The 17,690-nt window shown below is 43.0% G+C and overlaps 1 protein-coding gene across 1 annotated transcript in view; it reads right to left on the reverse strand.

Moving 5' to 3' along the window:
• Positions 1-17,690, reverse strand: part of LOC149787953 (proton myo-inositol cotransporter-like) — a 60,098-nt gene that overhangs the window by 24,263 nt on the left and 18,145 nt on the right. The window lies entirely within an intron of this gene.

Genomic DNA, 17,690 nt, shown 5'->3' on the forward strand with positions numbered 1-17,690 from the left:
TTGTAATATATAAAACTTGCATTAAATAAAAATATTATATTTTATAACCAACTGGTCACTTTTTAAATGCATTTAAACAATTGGACCACAAACTCTTATAGGTCAAATCACTAATAGCCTCAGCTACTGGAAAGATCCGCGGTAGTTTATTGAACATATGCAAAGCTGCATATCTTGAGCTGAGATGCATCAGCTCAGTTCGCAAATATCTTTCAGCTGATGTCACTAAAACACTTATGTGTTCATTAGTACTTTCAAGACTGGATTATTGTAACTCAATTCTGTCTGGTTCATCTCAATATCTGCTCCAGAAACTTCAAAAAGTTCAAAACACAGCTGCTCGGATCATACTTAGAGTACATTACCATAGCACACCTCCCTGCTGCTCTGTACCCTACACTGGCTGTCCATTCGATCCAGAATCAAACACAAAATTTGTTCTCTGTGCTACGTTTCACTGTCGGACTCTAGTCCAACATACCTAGCCGACCCCACCAATGTGTACACACCAGCAAGATACTTACGCTCCTCTTCTGACAATCGTATACTCATTATTCCCACTATGAAAACAAAGTCATATGGACAGCGTTCTTTTGCATACTAGGGCCCAGCAACGTGGAATGAACTGCCCACTGAACTTAGACACAAAGACACAGTAATCACATTCAAAAGTGCTCTCAAAACTCACTTATTTCGACTGCAAGAACAAACTTAAAGACTTAATAATGTTTCCTGCCTTAAATATTCTCAGCATGTTTTTTTTAATGTTTTCTAATTACATGGTGTTTGCTTTTGTAACCATATCATTATATGTTTTTTTATCTAATAGGTGTTGTCTAATGTTGTAAAGTGCTTAGAGCTTGTAAAGATTAGGTGCTATACAAAGTCCACATTATTATTATTATTATTATTGGGTCAGCCTAGGTCAGATACCGTTGTGTGCCACTGGACAAGGCACATTACTAAAAATTGCCACGACTAAATAACCTAATTGTGTTGATGTGCTGTAAAACACTAAACAAAACTAACTAGTCGATTTTATGTTTTAAAAAACACAATCACATATATTCAAATGTTTATAAATGCTATATTTTTTATTTCCATGAATAAATTATTGCAAGAAATAATAAATGTTCTGAATTAACTGAACCGAATAAAGTTCACTATTTCTACACTTTTTTAAAAACAATATCATTTACTAATATAATCGTGAACACTCGATCCACCTTGACTTTTCAAGATGTTATAATGTTAAATATGCATGTCAATATGTTACTTGGATGAGAATTTTCCCGGACTCCTCTCTCTCTCCATTTGTGGTCGATCAAGTTTAAGTTATACATTTTCGAGGGGTATCGGTATATAGGTCGAATTTCTATTTTTCCTTACCTCTTTGTATGAATCACTATTATGTCATTGAAGCTTGCAAACATTTTACATGTCATTCACTGCTAATGTCGGAAGGGGCGGGGTTAAATTATTATTTTTCTTCCATTCTTACAGGTATAAATAAAAAATATTCAGAAGGCCATGGCGAATCAGATTGTTATTAATCGTCATGAAAAATATAATTACAACTCCATCAAATCAATCAATCAATCAATCAATCAATCAACCAATCAAAATAATAATAATAACAATATATTTTATGTATGTGTGATGCTTCCTTGTATTAATTTCAATGTTTATCATAATATAATATATTAATAATAATAATAATAATAATACGAAGAAGAAGAAGAAGAAGAAGAAGAAGACTATTATTATTGTTGTTGTTGTTATCATCATCATCATCATCATCATCACTAATATTATTGATGTGTATTCTCTTCTAAAACTCATGGCATATGTGACAAAAAACGCTAGCAGCACAAGCGGCAAGGGCACTTTATTGTTTGAAGACTGGACTTAAATCGGTTTGGTAAACTGTCAACAAAAAATCTATTCCAAACATTTGATAATAAAATAGCACCAAATTTTAATTATGAGTTGGAAGTCTGGGGTTTCTACAAAGCAAATGACACTAAAGCTGTACATACGTAAATATATTATTAGTATCAGAAAATACACCCCAGACGCTTTTATCTATAATGAGAAGGGTAGAATGCCAATGCAAGTAGTAAGATATTTAGAAGATCTCAAATGTGTAATGATTTAATATCGAATTTATGAAGTGAGTTGAATAATGCCCAGATTTTGTGAGCCTTGGCGAGCATAAGCTCCAATGCGTGTGATGTCACATTATTTGATACGGTGCACAGTACGGTTTAATTTGGCCAACACAACACAGTGACGGTGTTTACGCTGAAATTCCAAATCATATCTAAACATTATATTGTTGCGATATTTTTGTGAAAACAAGATTACTGGATGCAGAAATATACATATTTCCTGTAATGTATTTGTGACCGGATATTTGCCGGGGGGTTTTTTTGAACATTAAATTGTGCAGAAGACGTAAACACATCTCTTTTTGAGTCGGTCATGCATCACATATTTACCGCGTACATATGCTCTGGTTGGATAAAGTTCTGTCAGTTGGGAAAACCGGTTTATGTCTGCATTATTCTGTGAACAAAGGTGAGTTTATTTACTTAGTGAGTTCACATTTAAACCAAGCTTGTATATAGGGTGGATCAATCAGAATCAGATCAAGTGATATGTTCACATGCATAATATCAAAACTATGAAACTGCACACAATGTAGGCAAAGTGTACCGACTATGTGATGAAGAATTCTTATGTACTGATTTAATTACTTCATCAACGGATATTACGTTCGTTTGTAAATTTAAATATTAGATCTGTTCGAATTAAATTAGATTTCGTTGCTACATATTTTGATGATTTTGACATTGTTGCACCTACGGAGACTCATCTGGGTAACAACATTGCTGGTGATGAGCTAAAGTTAGATTACCATAAACCAATTAGGTGTGATCGAACAAACCATTGGGGGGGGGGTTCGTAATGGTCTATATTTCAGAAAATTTGATTTTCAGATCATGTAAGGATCTACTGATACGCAACCTTGAAGGACAGGGACATATATATGTGTATAAGGTGTGAAATGCCAATTATTTGCGATCTATCGCCCCCAGCTGCATCGCCACACTTCTGGGACTCGTTCAATATCACCATTGAGCAGGAGTAGTAAGGTGGGGCACTAGAGCCTCAATGGGAATTAGCATTACAGAGACCCCTAGGCAAATATAGCCTCAATGGAAATTTAACATGGAGAAAAATCGTGGGTCAATATAGCCTCAAGGGGAATTTAACATGGGAAATAGTCTTGGGCCACTATAGCCTCAAGGGGAATTGAATATGGGAAAAAAAGTCCTGGGCCACTATAGCCTCAAGGGAATTGAACATGGGATTTTTTTAATTTATTTTTTAAAATTTTTTTAAATTTAAATTTAAATTTAAAAAAGGGGTAGGCAATTGAAAGGCTATCTCTTTTCGAGAAATATGGCTGGCCCTGAAAAGGGCCTTTGGGTTTATGTTAATATTAATATTAACATAGATGGCATCTGTCACATCTTCTTCTTCTTCTTCTTAAACTCCTTCTAACTGCCGGTCCATACACAAGTACCCTCTTGAGACATCCTTGTCTTTCTATGTAAACTCTCCTCATCCATTGACTAGTATCTGTCCTATCAACAACAGTCCACTTGGACCTGACATACATGAGCATGTCCGTCCTAAACATCATGGAAGACACAAGGGTGGATGACTCAACTGTGGTCCACATCTTGAAGCGACGAGAATAGGTGAATCAATGCAGTGAACTGCGCTTATTTATAGGTACAGGAAGGATTGAAACGGATTGAATTCATTCACCAATCCGAACACGCGTTACAAAATTCAGTCAACTCGCATCCAATCCGAAGAGAGCAGTCTGTGACGTCACGTGGTCTATATAGATTCGTTAGCGCTTGTGTGCAGTCAATCTATGCGACAGTGATTCAACATGACGGAAACTCAGAAAACGATCCATTGGGGTGCACCAGCAGGGGAGACTGCCCAAGGGAACCCGGACTTACTTTCAGAAGAGGTACACTGGGATTTTGTGGATTTTCTTACCTCGCAAGAATTTGTTCCGGAACCTTCGTTGTTTAGTCTCTCTGTTTTTTGAATTTCTTCACCATTTTTTCCTCATTTTCTTCCCTTCTTCTTTTCTTCTCCTGTTTCTTTGCTTCTTTTAAATAGAATTGTCTTCTTTCTTCCTCTTCTTCCTCTGAAGAATCCCTCTCTTCTTCCGAAGAATCCCTCTCTTCTTCTGAAGAATCCTTCTTTTCTTCTGACTCCTCTTGTTTCTTTTTTGGGCAATCTGGAGACCAATGTCCTTTTTCTTTACAATAATAACAGGTATCTTGACTTTTGTCTTTTTTAGCCCCTGTTTTTTTTTTCTTTTTTGACGGTCTGGACACTCTGAAGACCAATGCCCTTTCTTCTGACAGATATAGCAAGTATCTTGACTTTTATCTCGAAAGGAAGGAGAGTAGTCCGTCGGCTGGTCTGAAGAGAATTTTCTAATGACCCCTCGCAAAGCTCTGACGAAACGTTCCATCTGGGTAGTCTCTTCCATCGTTGTGCTCGGCTTGAGAGTGAAATGAATAGTGAAAGAACAAGAAACACACCCTTTTATATACGCTGGTCTGCCATGACTATAAATTAGTCTATGGTGTTTACACTTGAGTCATTTGACGTTTTGCACTCAAGATGAAACGATCCCATTCATTCGAGAAGAAAGAAGAAGAAGAAAGTAAGAGGCAGAAACGTGATCTATCGCCTCGTACCAGAGCTGAAATCTTGGCACAAATTCATGCCAGTGATTTTGAAGAGCACATGAGTGAACCAGAATTTGAAACCTCTAAACTAAGTTCGTCACCCTTAGTCAACCCTGAAAAATACTATTCCATTCGAGAGACGGAAAAGCGCTCCTCTAGAAAATTTAGAACCACGGCTTACACCTACACGGTGAAGTTTAAAGATTTCAAGGCCGACGTACCATTGGAGAAAGCAGAAGGGTTTATCACCGAGATGTGGGATTCTTTGCTCACCGCACTCAAGCGACAATGTCAACCCAAAGAAGACGATCGCTTGACACTATCCATAGATCACGACGGTTTGAAATCCCCTGTTTGGATCGAGTTTAGCATACCCGCAGAACTAACCCCTTCCAAAATCATGGACAAGATTCAACACGTACAACAATCTAATGACCAGTTTGACATCACCGATGGTAAAGCCACACTGAAAATGGCTCACGTCTCTCTTCCTCAAGGGACTGGACGCAAAAAGATGTTATTGGTGAACGAGCTTCGCAGCATTAAGCGTAGCCTTGTCCAAATTCACAATCCTCAAGACCAGATGTGTTTAGCTCGAGCCATCGTGGTGGGACGAACCTATGCCAACAAGAACGACACGGCAGAATGGAAAAGAGCTTGGAAAAACTATTCGATAATCGGACCGAGCCAAACAACGAAACGAAGCAGAACTCCTGTTGCAACAAGCCGGACTGTCCAAAGACACACCCTGTGGCATTCCTGAGATGCAAAAATTGCAAGATGCCCTAGCTCCACGATACACCTTGAAAGTGCACCCTCAAGAAGTGCGCGGACCTCTGTTGTTTCGAGGCCAAGACTTTAAGGACGGAAAATACATTCATGTCTATTATCACGATGACCATTTCGATACCATTACCAGTATCACCGGATTCCTGGGATACAGTTATTACTGTGAGAAATGTGACTATGGCCATAATAATCGAGAGCAACACGAGCATTGTGGATGGAAATGCCCAGGATGTTTGGCCTCTCCACCCTGTCTGAGCGAAGGACCAGTGCCTTGTTCGACTTGTCTGCGCACGTTTGTCAGCCCTACCTGTTACCAACAACATTTGAAAACACAAGGTTCACAGAAGAAATGTGCTTGTCAACTGCTGAGATTGTGCCCTACCTGTGGACAAGGCATACTTACCAATAATGCCAAGGCACACGTATGTCGAGGAAAGAAAAAATGTCACATTTGTCACCACATCGTCGACTTGGAACACCAATGCTACGTGCAAAAATACCAACCCCCACCAGAGAAAGAGGACGGTCACAAGAAGAAAGGCAATTTCATCTTTTTCGATTTCGAATGCATGCAAGAGACCGGCATTCACATTCCTAATTTTTGCGTGGCTCATCGAGCGTGCGAGAAGTGCATTCAAGAACCTATCTTCAGTCATTGCCCTCACTGCAGCAAGATTCCTGGAGGACGTGAAAAAATCTTTCGGGGACCGAACACGTTAGCCGATTTTGCCCAATGGGTCTTAGACCCCATGGACAAGACGTGGAGCCAAGAGGACATCGAACGTTACGGAGATTGTCATCGTCATGCCACGGTGATGGCTCACAATTTCTCCGGATACGATGGACAGTTTCTTCTGATATACTATACGGAACAAGGCACCGAACGTCCTAAAGTCACTTTGAACGGAGCCAAAATCATTTTCATGCAAGTGGGACAAGTGCAGTTTAAAGATTCGATGAGCTATTTGGCCATGGCTTTGAGTCGAATGCCTAAAACGTTTGGAATGACAGAAATGGCTAAAGGGTACTTTCCACACTTTTTCAATACGGAAGCCAATCAACACGCCGTTCTACCCCATTTGCCTGAGGATCACTATTACGACCCCGACAACATGCGTACCGAACAACGAGAAGCTTTCTACGCTTGGTACCAGGCTCACGCCTCAGACCCTTTCGACTTTCAGGAAGAAATGCTAAAGTATTGTCGTTCCGACGTGGACATTTTACGACGTTGCTGTGGAAAATTTCGAGAACTGTTCATGGAACACGGAGGGGTCGATCCTTTGAAAGAAGCTTGCACCATTGCCAAAGCGTGTTCCTTAGTGTACCGACAACGATTCATGCCTGAAAACACCGTAGCTGTCATCAGCCCTCAAACGACCCACTATGTCAAGCGTCAATACTCGGTCAAAGCCCTACGCTGGTTACATTACTTGTGCGACAAGGAAGACAAATGGATTCAGCATGCCCGCAACGAGGGGGTGAAAAGACCATCGGAACGTATTCGGTCGATGGCTGGGACTTAGAAAACCCCAAGATCGTGTACGAGTTTAACGGTTGCTTATTTCACGGATGTCCCGTCTGTTACCCTGACCGTAGCACTAAAAATCAGTTTTTACAACGAACCATGGAAGACCTGTACCAGGACACTTGTCAGCGGCGCCTAAAGTTAGAACAGCAAAGATACCAAGTGGTGGAAATGTGGAAACACGAGTACGATCACCGTATGAAAACCGATCCCGAGTTTAAACGCCTCGTGGAAAGTTACCAGTTCATGGACCCACTGAACCCGAGGGATAATTTGTACGGAGGAAGGACCAATGCCACCTGTTTTCTGTACCAAGCCGACGAAGAGAAAGGAGAAGAAATCAAATACTTGGACGTGTGTTCGCTGTATCCCTACGTATGCAAATATTGTCGCTTTCCCGTGGGGCACCCGCAATTGCTGACGGAACACATCGACCTGAAAAACATTCGACAATACGAAGGCTTGATCAAGTGTAAAGTTTTGCCTCCCACGAATCTATACCATCCCGTCTTACCTCACCATTGTCAAGGCAAACTGATGTTTCCCTTGTGCCGTACTTGTGCCGAAACGTGCAACCAGGACCAACCTTGCCATCACAGCCAGGAAGAACGTGCCTTGACGGGAACCTGGGTCAGTGTGGAATTGTTCAAAGCTCTGGACATGGGATACCAACTGTTAGAAGTGTACGAAATTTGCCACTTTCCCAAGACACAACAGTACCACAAGGGTGACCCTACTCAGAAAGGCATTTTCGCCGACTACATGGATGCCTTTTTGAAACTGAAACAAGAAGCCAGCGGCTATCCTTCCTGGTGTCACACTCCCGAAGACCAAATACAATTCAAAGAGAAATACCACGAACAAGAAGGCATCTCTTTAGACCACATCGAAAAAAACGAAGGCAGGCGATCGTTTGCCAAAGTGATGTTAAATTGCTTGTGGGGTAAAATGGCACAACGACCGTGTTTACCCAAGACGGAATATTTGACAGAACCTTCCCGCTACTTCCAGATGATTCACGACAAAACCAAATACATGAAACACGTGGACGTCGTTCGAGAGGATTTGATCTTGGTCAATTACGAAGAAGATCTGGACTTTGTACAAGACGACCCTTTTGGAAATGTCATCATTGCGGCTTACGTGACAGCCCATGCTCGCTTAAAATTGTACGAAGCTTTAGAACTGTTAGGGGAACGCGTCCTGTACTTTGACACGGACAGTTGCATTTACATCCATCACCCGATTCAACATCACCCTGACATCGAAGGAGACCGTTTAGGAGCCTGGACAGACGAGCATCCCGACGACAAGATTCTAAGTTTCGTCAGTGGCGGTCCCAAAAATTACGGCTACGAATACCGGGACAAACAAGAAGAAGTGCACACGACGTGCAAAGTGAAAGGACTGACTCTGAATCATCGTACCAGTCGAGTGGTCAACTTTGGGGTATTGAAAGAAGCCTTGCAATCGGGAGAGGATGGAAACTTTAAAGTGACCACCTATCAACCGAACAAGATCGTACGTTTACCCACTCACCACATCGTCAGTCGACCCTTGGTAAAAGTCTATCAAATTGTATACCAGAAGCGAGTGCGACTTCCCAAACACTTTACGTTGCCGTACGGTCACGTCGGTATTGGTCTGTATATAAAAAGGAACCCTAGGCAAGATCGATAGTTCATTGTTCATTGAAGTAACTTACCATGTCGTTGACGAAGAAGAAACCAGATTGGTTTGGCTTGGACCCAAGAGGTGGCCCAGTATGCACGAGAGTTACTTTTCAACCCGTGTTAGTGACGGTGCCAGAAGAACCCGTCACCCAGGACGGGACTGTCGTGGACAGGCCTGAAAGACCCTTTCGGGAGGACACTTGTGTGACCTTACCCCCTACTATAGAACTGGTTAGAACTTTACCCAAAACATGTTGTACAGACACTTGTGTTTATTCCACGTTCATGGTTATCATGTGTCTTTTATTCTTGTACTTAAGCCTTTGGCTTTTATGTATTTTTGTCTTTCGTATTCATGTTTGAAAAAAAAACATTCAATAAACTTGTTCTGAAAAAGTATATAAACTCTTGTCTTGTTTGTTTTTTCGTGTCACAAGTGACATTTCTCACACAATGGCTACCTCTGCTGTCTCTGCTCCCTCTTCCTCTACTGTCAAAGTCATCGACGAACACTTAGATCGTGCCAGTTGGGAGGCTTTGTATCTTCGCCATCCCTTTAACATGCTCATTGCTGGACCTAGCGGTTCAGGCAAAACCGAATTCGTCAAACGTTTGATCGAACATAAACATCATTTGATCGATCGGCCACCTCAACGGATCGTGTGGTGTTACAAAGAGTGGCAATCGGCGTACAACCTCTTGCGAGAAAGTCAAGGCGATTCCATCGTGTTTGTGGAAGGCATTCCTAAAGAAGACGACGGCATCGTCTCTGACTCCCGTCAAACCCATTTGGTCATTTTCGACGACATGTTAGGAGAAGACGAAGAAGAAATTAAACTGTGGTTCACGCGCAAAGGGCATCACCGTAATGCCAGTGTCGTTTACATCACCCAAAATTTGTTTCAACAAAGTAAAGCCCATCGCACCATCAGTCTCAATGCGCATTGCGTGGTCTTGTTTAAAAGCCCTCGAGATAAATCGCAAGTGCAAGTCTTAGCCAAACAGTTAGGAACGCCTTGGCTGACTCAGGCGTACGACGATGCCACTCAAACGCCACACGCCTATTTACTCGTCGATTTGAAACCTACGACTCCCGAGGATTTGCGATTTCGTACCCACTTGTTTCACCACTGGTGCCAAGACGGAGGGCCTGTCCTGTACACGTCTCCGTCCTCGACTTCATTTCACTCCACATAAAAAATCTATAAAAACCTCAGACCCTTTTTCGTCTGTCTCACACAGTGTGAACATGACGTCCCTTCAGTCGCATCTTCCCGTCAAATTGATTCGTGCATTGTATGGCATCAGTCGAGAAAAAAATCCACAAACACGAGCTCGTGTCTTAGAAGCTAGTCTCAAAGAAGTCTTACGATGGTTCACGGTGACGGCACGTCAATTACTCCAAGGAATCATTCAGATTCCTCATCAAACCAAACGCTTTTTCGATCGAAACAAAGTCGCTTTGGTCCAACTGGCCGATCCCCGCATCGACACTCAAACCAAAAAACAAATCATTTTGAAACCTGGAGGGAGCGGTACTCTAGGAGGGGTCATCATTCGCTCACTTTTAAGATGGGATCCTAATGCCCCCAAAGTTATCCCCAAGACAAAAGTCCAACGAAGTCCCAAGAAGAAGAAAAAGACCAGGTCCCCAAAGAGAAGAACTTCTCCAGTGGCAGGATCCTCCTCTGACCAGACACCACCACCCCGGAAAAAGAAAAGAAGCCCCCAGAAAAAGAAACAGAGAAAAAGTCCCCAGAAAAAGAAAAGTCCACAGAAGAAAACTAGTCGCAAGAGAGGCACTTCGGCCAGGACGCAACCTTACACTCGCAAACCACGATCTGCCACGGCAGTGACTGCGTCTCCGGCATCCTCACGTTCATCCACTTCTCCGTTAATGACACCCAGAACTGAAGAGTACTTGGAGACGTTGATTATACCAAGAACATCTCCGTTGATGACCCCCAAAAGAACTTCCCCAGTGGCAGGACCCTCCAATTTAGTGGCAGTGGCTGCTGCTCACAAAGTACCTTCTCCCAAAATCAAAGTCCAAGAAAGATCGGGCATGTTACAAAGTTTACTGGATTTGTCCAAGCAAGAACTGGCTCGATTTAGTCCGTTGCGTACCCCTGCACGACGTGTCATGCCTGTCATGAAGTTGATACGACGTAAAGACAATCAGTGGCGACGCGTTCCAGTATAAAAAAGGCCTGTGACCAAGTCGGGGTATCAGTGTTTTGGTGCTCCTGAAGACTCAGAGATGTCACCCTCCAGAAAACCCCAAGGAAAGAAAAGGAAAGGACTGCCTCCTCGTTTAGTCAAACGTGGGGACATGTTATCTGTCCTGTCCAAAGCTTCTCCACCCTACGAAAAAAACTCATTCAAACGGCCTCCGAAGAGGTCATCGATACCGTGTGCGAATGTTGTTTGAACGTTTTGAAAGGCACGATCCCTTTGTCCAAACACCAGAAACAATGCTTAGGCAAACATCGTCACGTTCTTCGCCAAATGGTTCAAAAGAAAATTCCCATTCGTCAAAAGAAGAAGATGTTGGTCCAACGTGGAGGCATTTTGCCTCTCTTGTTAGGCCCCTTACTGAAAGGAGTCTTGGGAACCATGTTGGGAGGACTGGTGGGAGCAAGATAAAAAGGCCCTCGGAAGTCCCAAGATCTCAGAATCGACCCCTGACAACCCCATGGAAGGACGAAAACTAGCTTTAGTGCCTTACAAACGATGGATGGAATACCATCGGTGGCAAGAACAACGCACCCCGCATTTACCTCCCAATCCCCATTTGAGCGAGATGTCCCAGTTACAACACGAATTGCAGTCCTTAATGGATCGCCAAGATTTGTCCGAAACAGAAAAATCGCAAAAGTACGGTCAACTCTTGCAACGACTGCAACTCTTTCACCAGAAAGCTTTAGACGAAACAGCTCTACCCACTCTGAAAGATTTTAAGAGCTTGATGAAAAGTCCAGCACCATCACCAGTACCAGTACCACCAGTACCCGTGACCAAGACAGAAGAAGAAGAAGAAGAAGAAAGGTTTCAAACTCCATCCGAAAAAATACGCAAGTTAACAACACCACCTACCTCCAGAACTGGATGGATTAAAAAGATGATGGCCACCCCTTCTTCCTCACAAGAGAAAAAGAAAGTGAAGACAGAAGTGAAGACAGAAGTGAAACAAGAACCGATATCCCCCGCTCAGACATCCTCCTCCTCTTCAACACCTATTGCCGGTCGCACACGCAAAGCGTTGCAATCCAAAAAAATACCTCAAGAGAAAAAGAGTAGCCTCTTCCAAGAGTGGGTGCCTTATTAACACACCAATCAACACAAAAAAATGGAAAAAGTCTTAGCCAGCATTTACTACGATCCCTCGCATCCTGCAGGTTACGCAGGAGTTCAAAAATTGTATCGTGCTGCCAAAACGCGACTGAAAAGTCTCCGTTTACCTCAAGTGCAACGATGGTTACAAGAACAAGCTACCTACACTTTACACAAACCCATTCGACGCAAGTTTGCCAGAAGTCGCACCCGAGTGGAAGGCATCGATCATCAATGGCAAGCCGATTTAGCCGATGTCTCTCATTTGGCCAGCTACAATCGCGGCTACAAATATTTGTTTTGTGTCATCGACGTCTTTTCCAAATTTGCCTGGGTCGTGCCCTTGACTTCCAAATCCAGCAGCGAGTTAGTGCGAGCCCTGCAACGAGTGTTGAAACAAAGCGGTCGTCACCCTCTTCGATGGCAAACGGACAAAGGCACCGAATTTCTGAACCAAGCTTTCCAAAAAGAATTAAAGAAACGTGACATTCATTTTTTTACCACCGAGAATCCTGAAACTAAAGCCAGCATCGTGGAACGTTTTCAACGCACTTTGAAAGAACGCATGTGGAAATATTTTACGCATCACCACACTCTGAAGTACATCGACATCTTACCGCACCTGGTGCAAGCGTACAACCAATCTTACCATCGAAGCATCGGACGTGCCCCGCAAGACGTGACTCCCGACAACGAAGTGCTGGTGTTCGAGCGTCTGTTTGGTACGTCCCCGACGAGGGCTGTCCCCAAGAAAAGTGGAGAGTTGGCCGTAGGAGATTGGGTGCGCATTGGCAAAACCAAACGCACTTTTGACAAAGGTTACTTACCTAACTGGACGACCGAACTGTTTCGCGTCACTGGACGAGTGCATGGCCGTCATCCTGCCGTCTATAAATTGGAAGACATGAACGGAGAAGTGCTCAAAGGAACGTTTTATTTGCCCGAGTTACAACGTGTCACCAAAAAGAAGACGACGTCTACGACATCGAAAGCATTCTCGAACGCAGAACCCGTAAAGTGGGCAAACGACGTGTCAAAGAAGTCAAAGTACGTTGGAAAGGATATCCACCCAGTTTTGATTCTTGGATCGACGCTTCGCAAGTCATCGACTATAAAAAGAAGTGACCATCATGCCCTTTCACACAGCAGACGCAGCTACGTCGACCACTCCTCCTTCACCCAGTTCTTCTGTGCGAGATTTACAAAAACAACCCTTGTGGGTGTGGTGTGGAGAACGTGTGCCTAAAACGCAAATCGTCTTTTTCTGCCAAATCTTCGTGGTGTATTGTGTCATCGGGGCAGCCATCGCCAATTTGAGTTTGCAACAAGGAGACAAACAATTGTGGACCATTTTATTGAGCAGTTGCATCGGTTACCTGCTTCCTAATCCCTCCCTGAAATTCACCTCGAACGGGAACCACGGGAACCTTGTATCCAGTGCCAGTGCCAGTCACCACTCCAACCACAACCAGAACCCATTTTGGGCGGAGACACGCATCTGACGTCCAGTAACCCCTCGGACAGCCACAGAACTCTGGAATTATGAGTCACCAAAACCAATTTTACTTAACCTTACCCAGTGACAGTTCCATGGAGGTGTTTCCCAAGAACACGTTGTGCTGTTACACGGCCAAATTACCTCAAGCCATCCAGTTAGATCACGAAGCCCATTGGGAAGTGGCTTTAGTAGAAATGATTCACCCCACACAAGTCCTCAATGTCCTTCCCAATCAAAATTTTTTTGATGTGGAAGTTCATGACGAGCAAATGCAACAGTGGATGGATAGCAATGTCAAATATGACAAGAAAACCCGTACACAAAATCAAAAGTACACTACCTATCACTTGTTCATTCCCCCAGGCTATTATTTTAGTGGTCAACATTTGGTCAGCACCATAACCTCCAGGTTTAATGTCGTGTTTCTGAAAGCTTTGGAGCATGTCAACAGAAATGTCACCATGGAGTACTACAAAGCAGCTCGTCGCTTCTTGATGAAATCTGAACGGAGTAAAATCATGTCCATTTTATTTTGTCCTGAATTGTATGACATGTTGGGCGGAGACATGGACATGAGAAAGACCATGATCAAGAAAAACGAATTACCCATCGTTTACGACAACGAGTCTTTTAGCAAGTTATTTCGTGCCCCGGTAGAACTGAACCAAGGACTGAATTTGATGTTTGTGTATTCCGATGTGGTGGAGTACAACGTGGTGGGACACACCTCCGTACCGTTACTGCGTGTCATTCCTTTCAAAGTAGATTCTGTCACGAACGCTGACGAGGAAGGTGGAAACACTTACCACGTCCACCGCGAATTTGTCCATCCTCACTATTTGCCGGTCAGCAAGTCGTATTTGGACACGGTCAACATTGCTATAAAAGGAGATTTGGGACAAAATATTCCATTCACCAAAGGAAAAGTCACGGTGAAACTCCATTTTCGAAAACGGTTCTCTCACGACTCGTAAGTAAGTCATGTATCCAGTGTACCGAGGGGTTGCTCGATAGCGAGGACACGGTTTAGGAGACATGTTAAAATCGGACTTTCGTTCGGTGGCCCCAGTGTTGAAACCGATGGTGACACGCGGATTGCACGCCTTGAAAGATGCGGCACTGACGCAAGGCAAAGAATTTCTCCAAAATGTCATCATCGACAAACAAAACCCTAAAGAAGCCTTCATGAGGGCAGGCAAAAATGTCTTGCTGCAAACGGGCAAAGACATTTTGGGCCGACAAGACACACCTATAAATGCCCTGCACGCTACCGAGTCAAGCATTCAGCAAGGACAAGGTAGAAAGAGACGACGAAGAAAACAACCTTTCACCAGACTTCAAGCGAGAAAGGCGAAGAAAAGAAGAACCGTTCGAGACTTAGACGTTTTCGATTATTGAGAAAGAACAAAAAAATGATGCACCGAGAGTCTTGCGCTTGTTCCAAGTCGGAACTGGATCTGTTTGCCATGCCCCCTACCATGATGACCATGCAAGAATCCCAGTGGGTGGAATTTCACCCCGTCTCCTCACTGACGGATTCCGCTCCCATCGAGTTTGAAATCAAAGGACAGCCCGAAGATTACATCGATCTGAAAAGCAGTTACTTGTACCTGAAAGTCAAAATTCTAGATAAGACTGGAGGTGCTATAGACGATGAAGCAGTAGCTCCCGTCAACAATTTCATGCATTCCTTGTTCAGTGGAGTGGACTTGTACTTGAATAACAAACTGGTCAGTAGCAGCATGGATACTTACCCTTATCGTGCCTACCTGGAAAATCTCTTGACGTACGGAATAGATGCCAAGAACACTCATCTCAATGCCTGTGTGGTATGGGAAGCTGACGAACCTACCAAGTTTGAAATATTGGAAACTGATGAAAAGAAAGACAACAATGATGGATTTCTAGAACGAAGAAAGAGAATCACGGGAGCCGACACAAGTTTAGAACTGATGGATCGTTTGCATTTGGACATGTGGTTGCAAGAAAAATATTTGCTGAACGGGGTGGATGTCCGCCTGAGACTGAATCGTAGCAGTACCGCTTTCCATTTATTGGCTGATAGTGACGGTTACAAAACCAAAATCCAAGAAGCCAGGCTCTACGTACGCCGTGTGGAAGTGTTACCTAAAGTGGGAAACGACATCAGTCAGACGTTGAGTAGAACGACCGCCAAGTATCCCATACGACGCGTGGAAGTGAAAACCTTCACCATTCCCAAGGGACAGCGATCTTTGATCGAAGATCATCTGTTCCAAGGACAGTTACCCAAACGTTTGATCGTTGGTATCGTCGAGAATACAGCCTTCAACGGAGCTGCCGAAAAAAATCCTTTCTACTTTCAACACTTTGGCGTGTCCAAAATCGAAGTCAGTCGCGATGGCAAGACCTTTTGTACCCGACCTTTCGAACCTGACTTTACCAAGAAGAATTACTTGAGATCGTACTTGTCCCTGTACGAAGCCACCGGACAGTTAGGAACCAATACCAGTCACGGTATTACGTAAGAGGATTATGCAGGAGGCTACGCTTTGTGGACTTTTGATTTCACTCCAGACCAAGGCAGCGACGAGGGACATTTCCACCCTATAAAATCCGGCCAGATTCGTGTGGAAATTCAGTTTAAAGACCGAGACCCTGATGAAACGGTGAACGTCATCCTGTATGCAGAATTCGATAATACGATAGAAATCAACAGTTTGAGAGAAGTCATCCTAGATTACTAGAAACCATGGAAGACTGTTATCCCTCTTTACCTAGTGGAGAAACTTTAAAGATGGAATGTGAGGAGACTGTGGAAAAAATGTTGTGTTTTGAAAAAAATTGTTTGATGTTATTATGTTGGATTATTGTTAAAAATGTTAGAGTTGTTGCTTAGTGTTAAGTGATTTTTTAATAAAAAATGTTGTGTTTTGAAAAAAATGCCTTTGTGGTTTGTTTAGCTATAAGAATGTTGGATTGATGCTCTTTCATTTCTTACTATCCCTCGCATGACACTCACTGAACGTTGCGGCTCGAAAACCGTGTGGGGGATGTTTTCCTTCACGTCCGCGCTTTGACTTTAAGAACCGGGGTTGTTTCCAGTCTAACCATCCATTGTCGACTCATCCTCCTACGAAGATGTGCTCCAAACTAGCTAAGCTCAACGAAGCCTACGTGAATTTGCATAGGGTCAGACACAGTCTGATACCGAAGCCAGAAGAAATAGAGAATGTGAGAATGTTAAAAATCACTGAAGACCTGATAGAAGAGCTCTTCAGAGAAGAAATGAACAGGGAAAAAGAAGAATGGACAGAGAAGTACAGACTTCAGAGACAGCAGCAACAGCAGCAACAACAACAACAACAGCAGCAGCAATGTGAAGCTGACAGAGGCTTTGTCGATTGTCGTATCGACACCAAAGAGTTCTTCTTCTCTTTCCGAAGAAGCAGACCTATCGCCAGAAAGTCTATCCTCAGAGGACATCGCATTCTTAGAAACTAAAAAAAGAATGCCATAGCAAACAAAAAAAACAGCCCTTTTCAGGGCTACCCCAATACTCTAGAAAAGAAATAACGATCGATTTGCCAATGTGTGTAGGTAGAGTAGTGTGAAAATAAACACTAACTCTTTTTTTTTAAAAATGTGAGGGTATGTGTTTGTGTGTTTGTGTTTGTAAGTGCTTAAGTAAGTTGGTATGGATAGTAGATTAAAATGATGTCTTTTTTTTTTTCGGTGTTTGAGGTGTAGATTTGGGGTTAGATTGGATTGCTTTGCGTATGTAAATAGGCTATTGAAGTGATTTATAAAAAAATTTAAAATAGTGATGGGTAGCATAAAAAAGTGTGTGTTTCTTTTAGGTCCGCGCGTTGTTTCTTTTGGTCATGATCTAGGTAAGATCAATTTTATGTTTCTTAGGGGGTTGTTTTCCTTCACGTCTGCGCTTTCACTATAAATTGAAACTCGCTGGGCAGTCTAGCTACCCTTGTTGATTGATCAACACCAAAAATGAACACGAGACTGTCTAAACTGTTGGAACTTCATGTGCATCTGGAATATGCCAGGCGCCTGTTGAATGAACTGGCCGCGGAAGCCATTGT

Source organism: Sinohyriopsis cumingii, chromosome 11, assembly GCF_028554795.1.
Source record: "Sinohyriopsis cumingii isolate HCF-2022 chromosome 11, ASM2855479v2, whole genome shotgun sequence".
NCBI lineage: Eukaryota > Metazoa > Mollusca > Bivalvia > Unionida > Unionidae > Sinohyriopsis > Sinohyriopsis cumingii.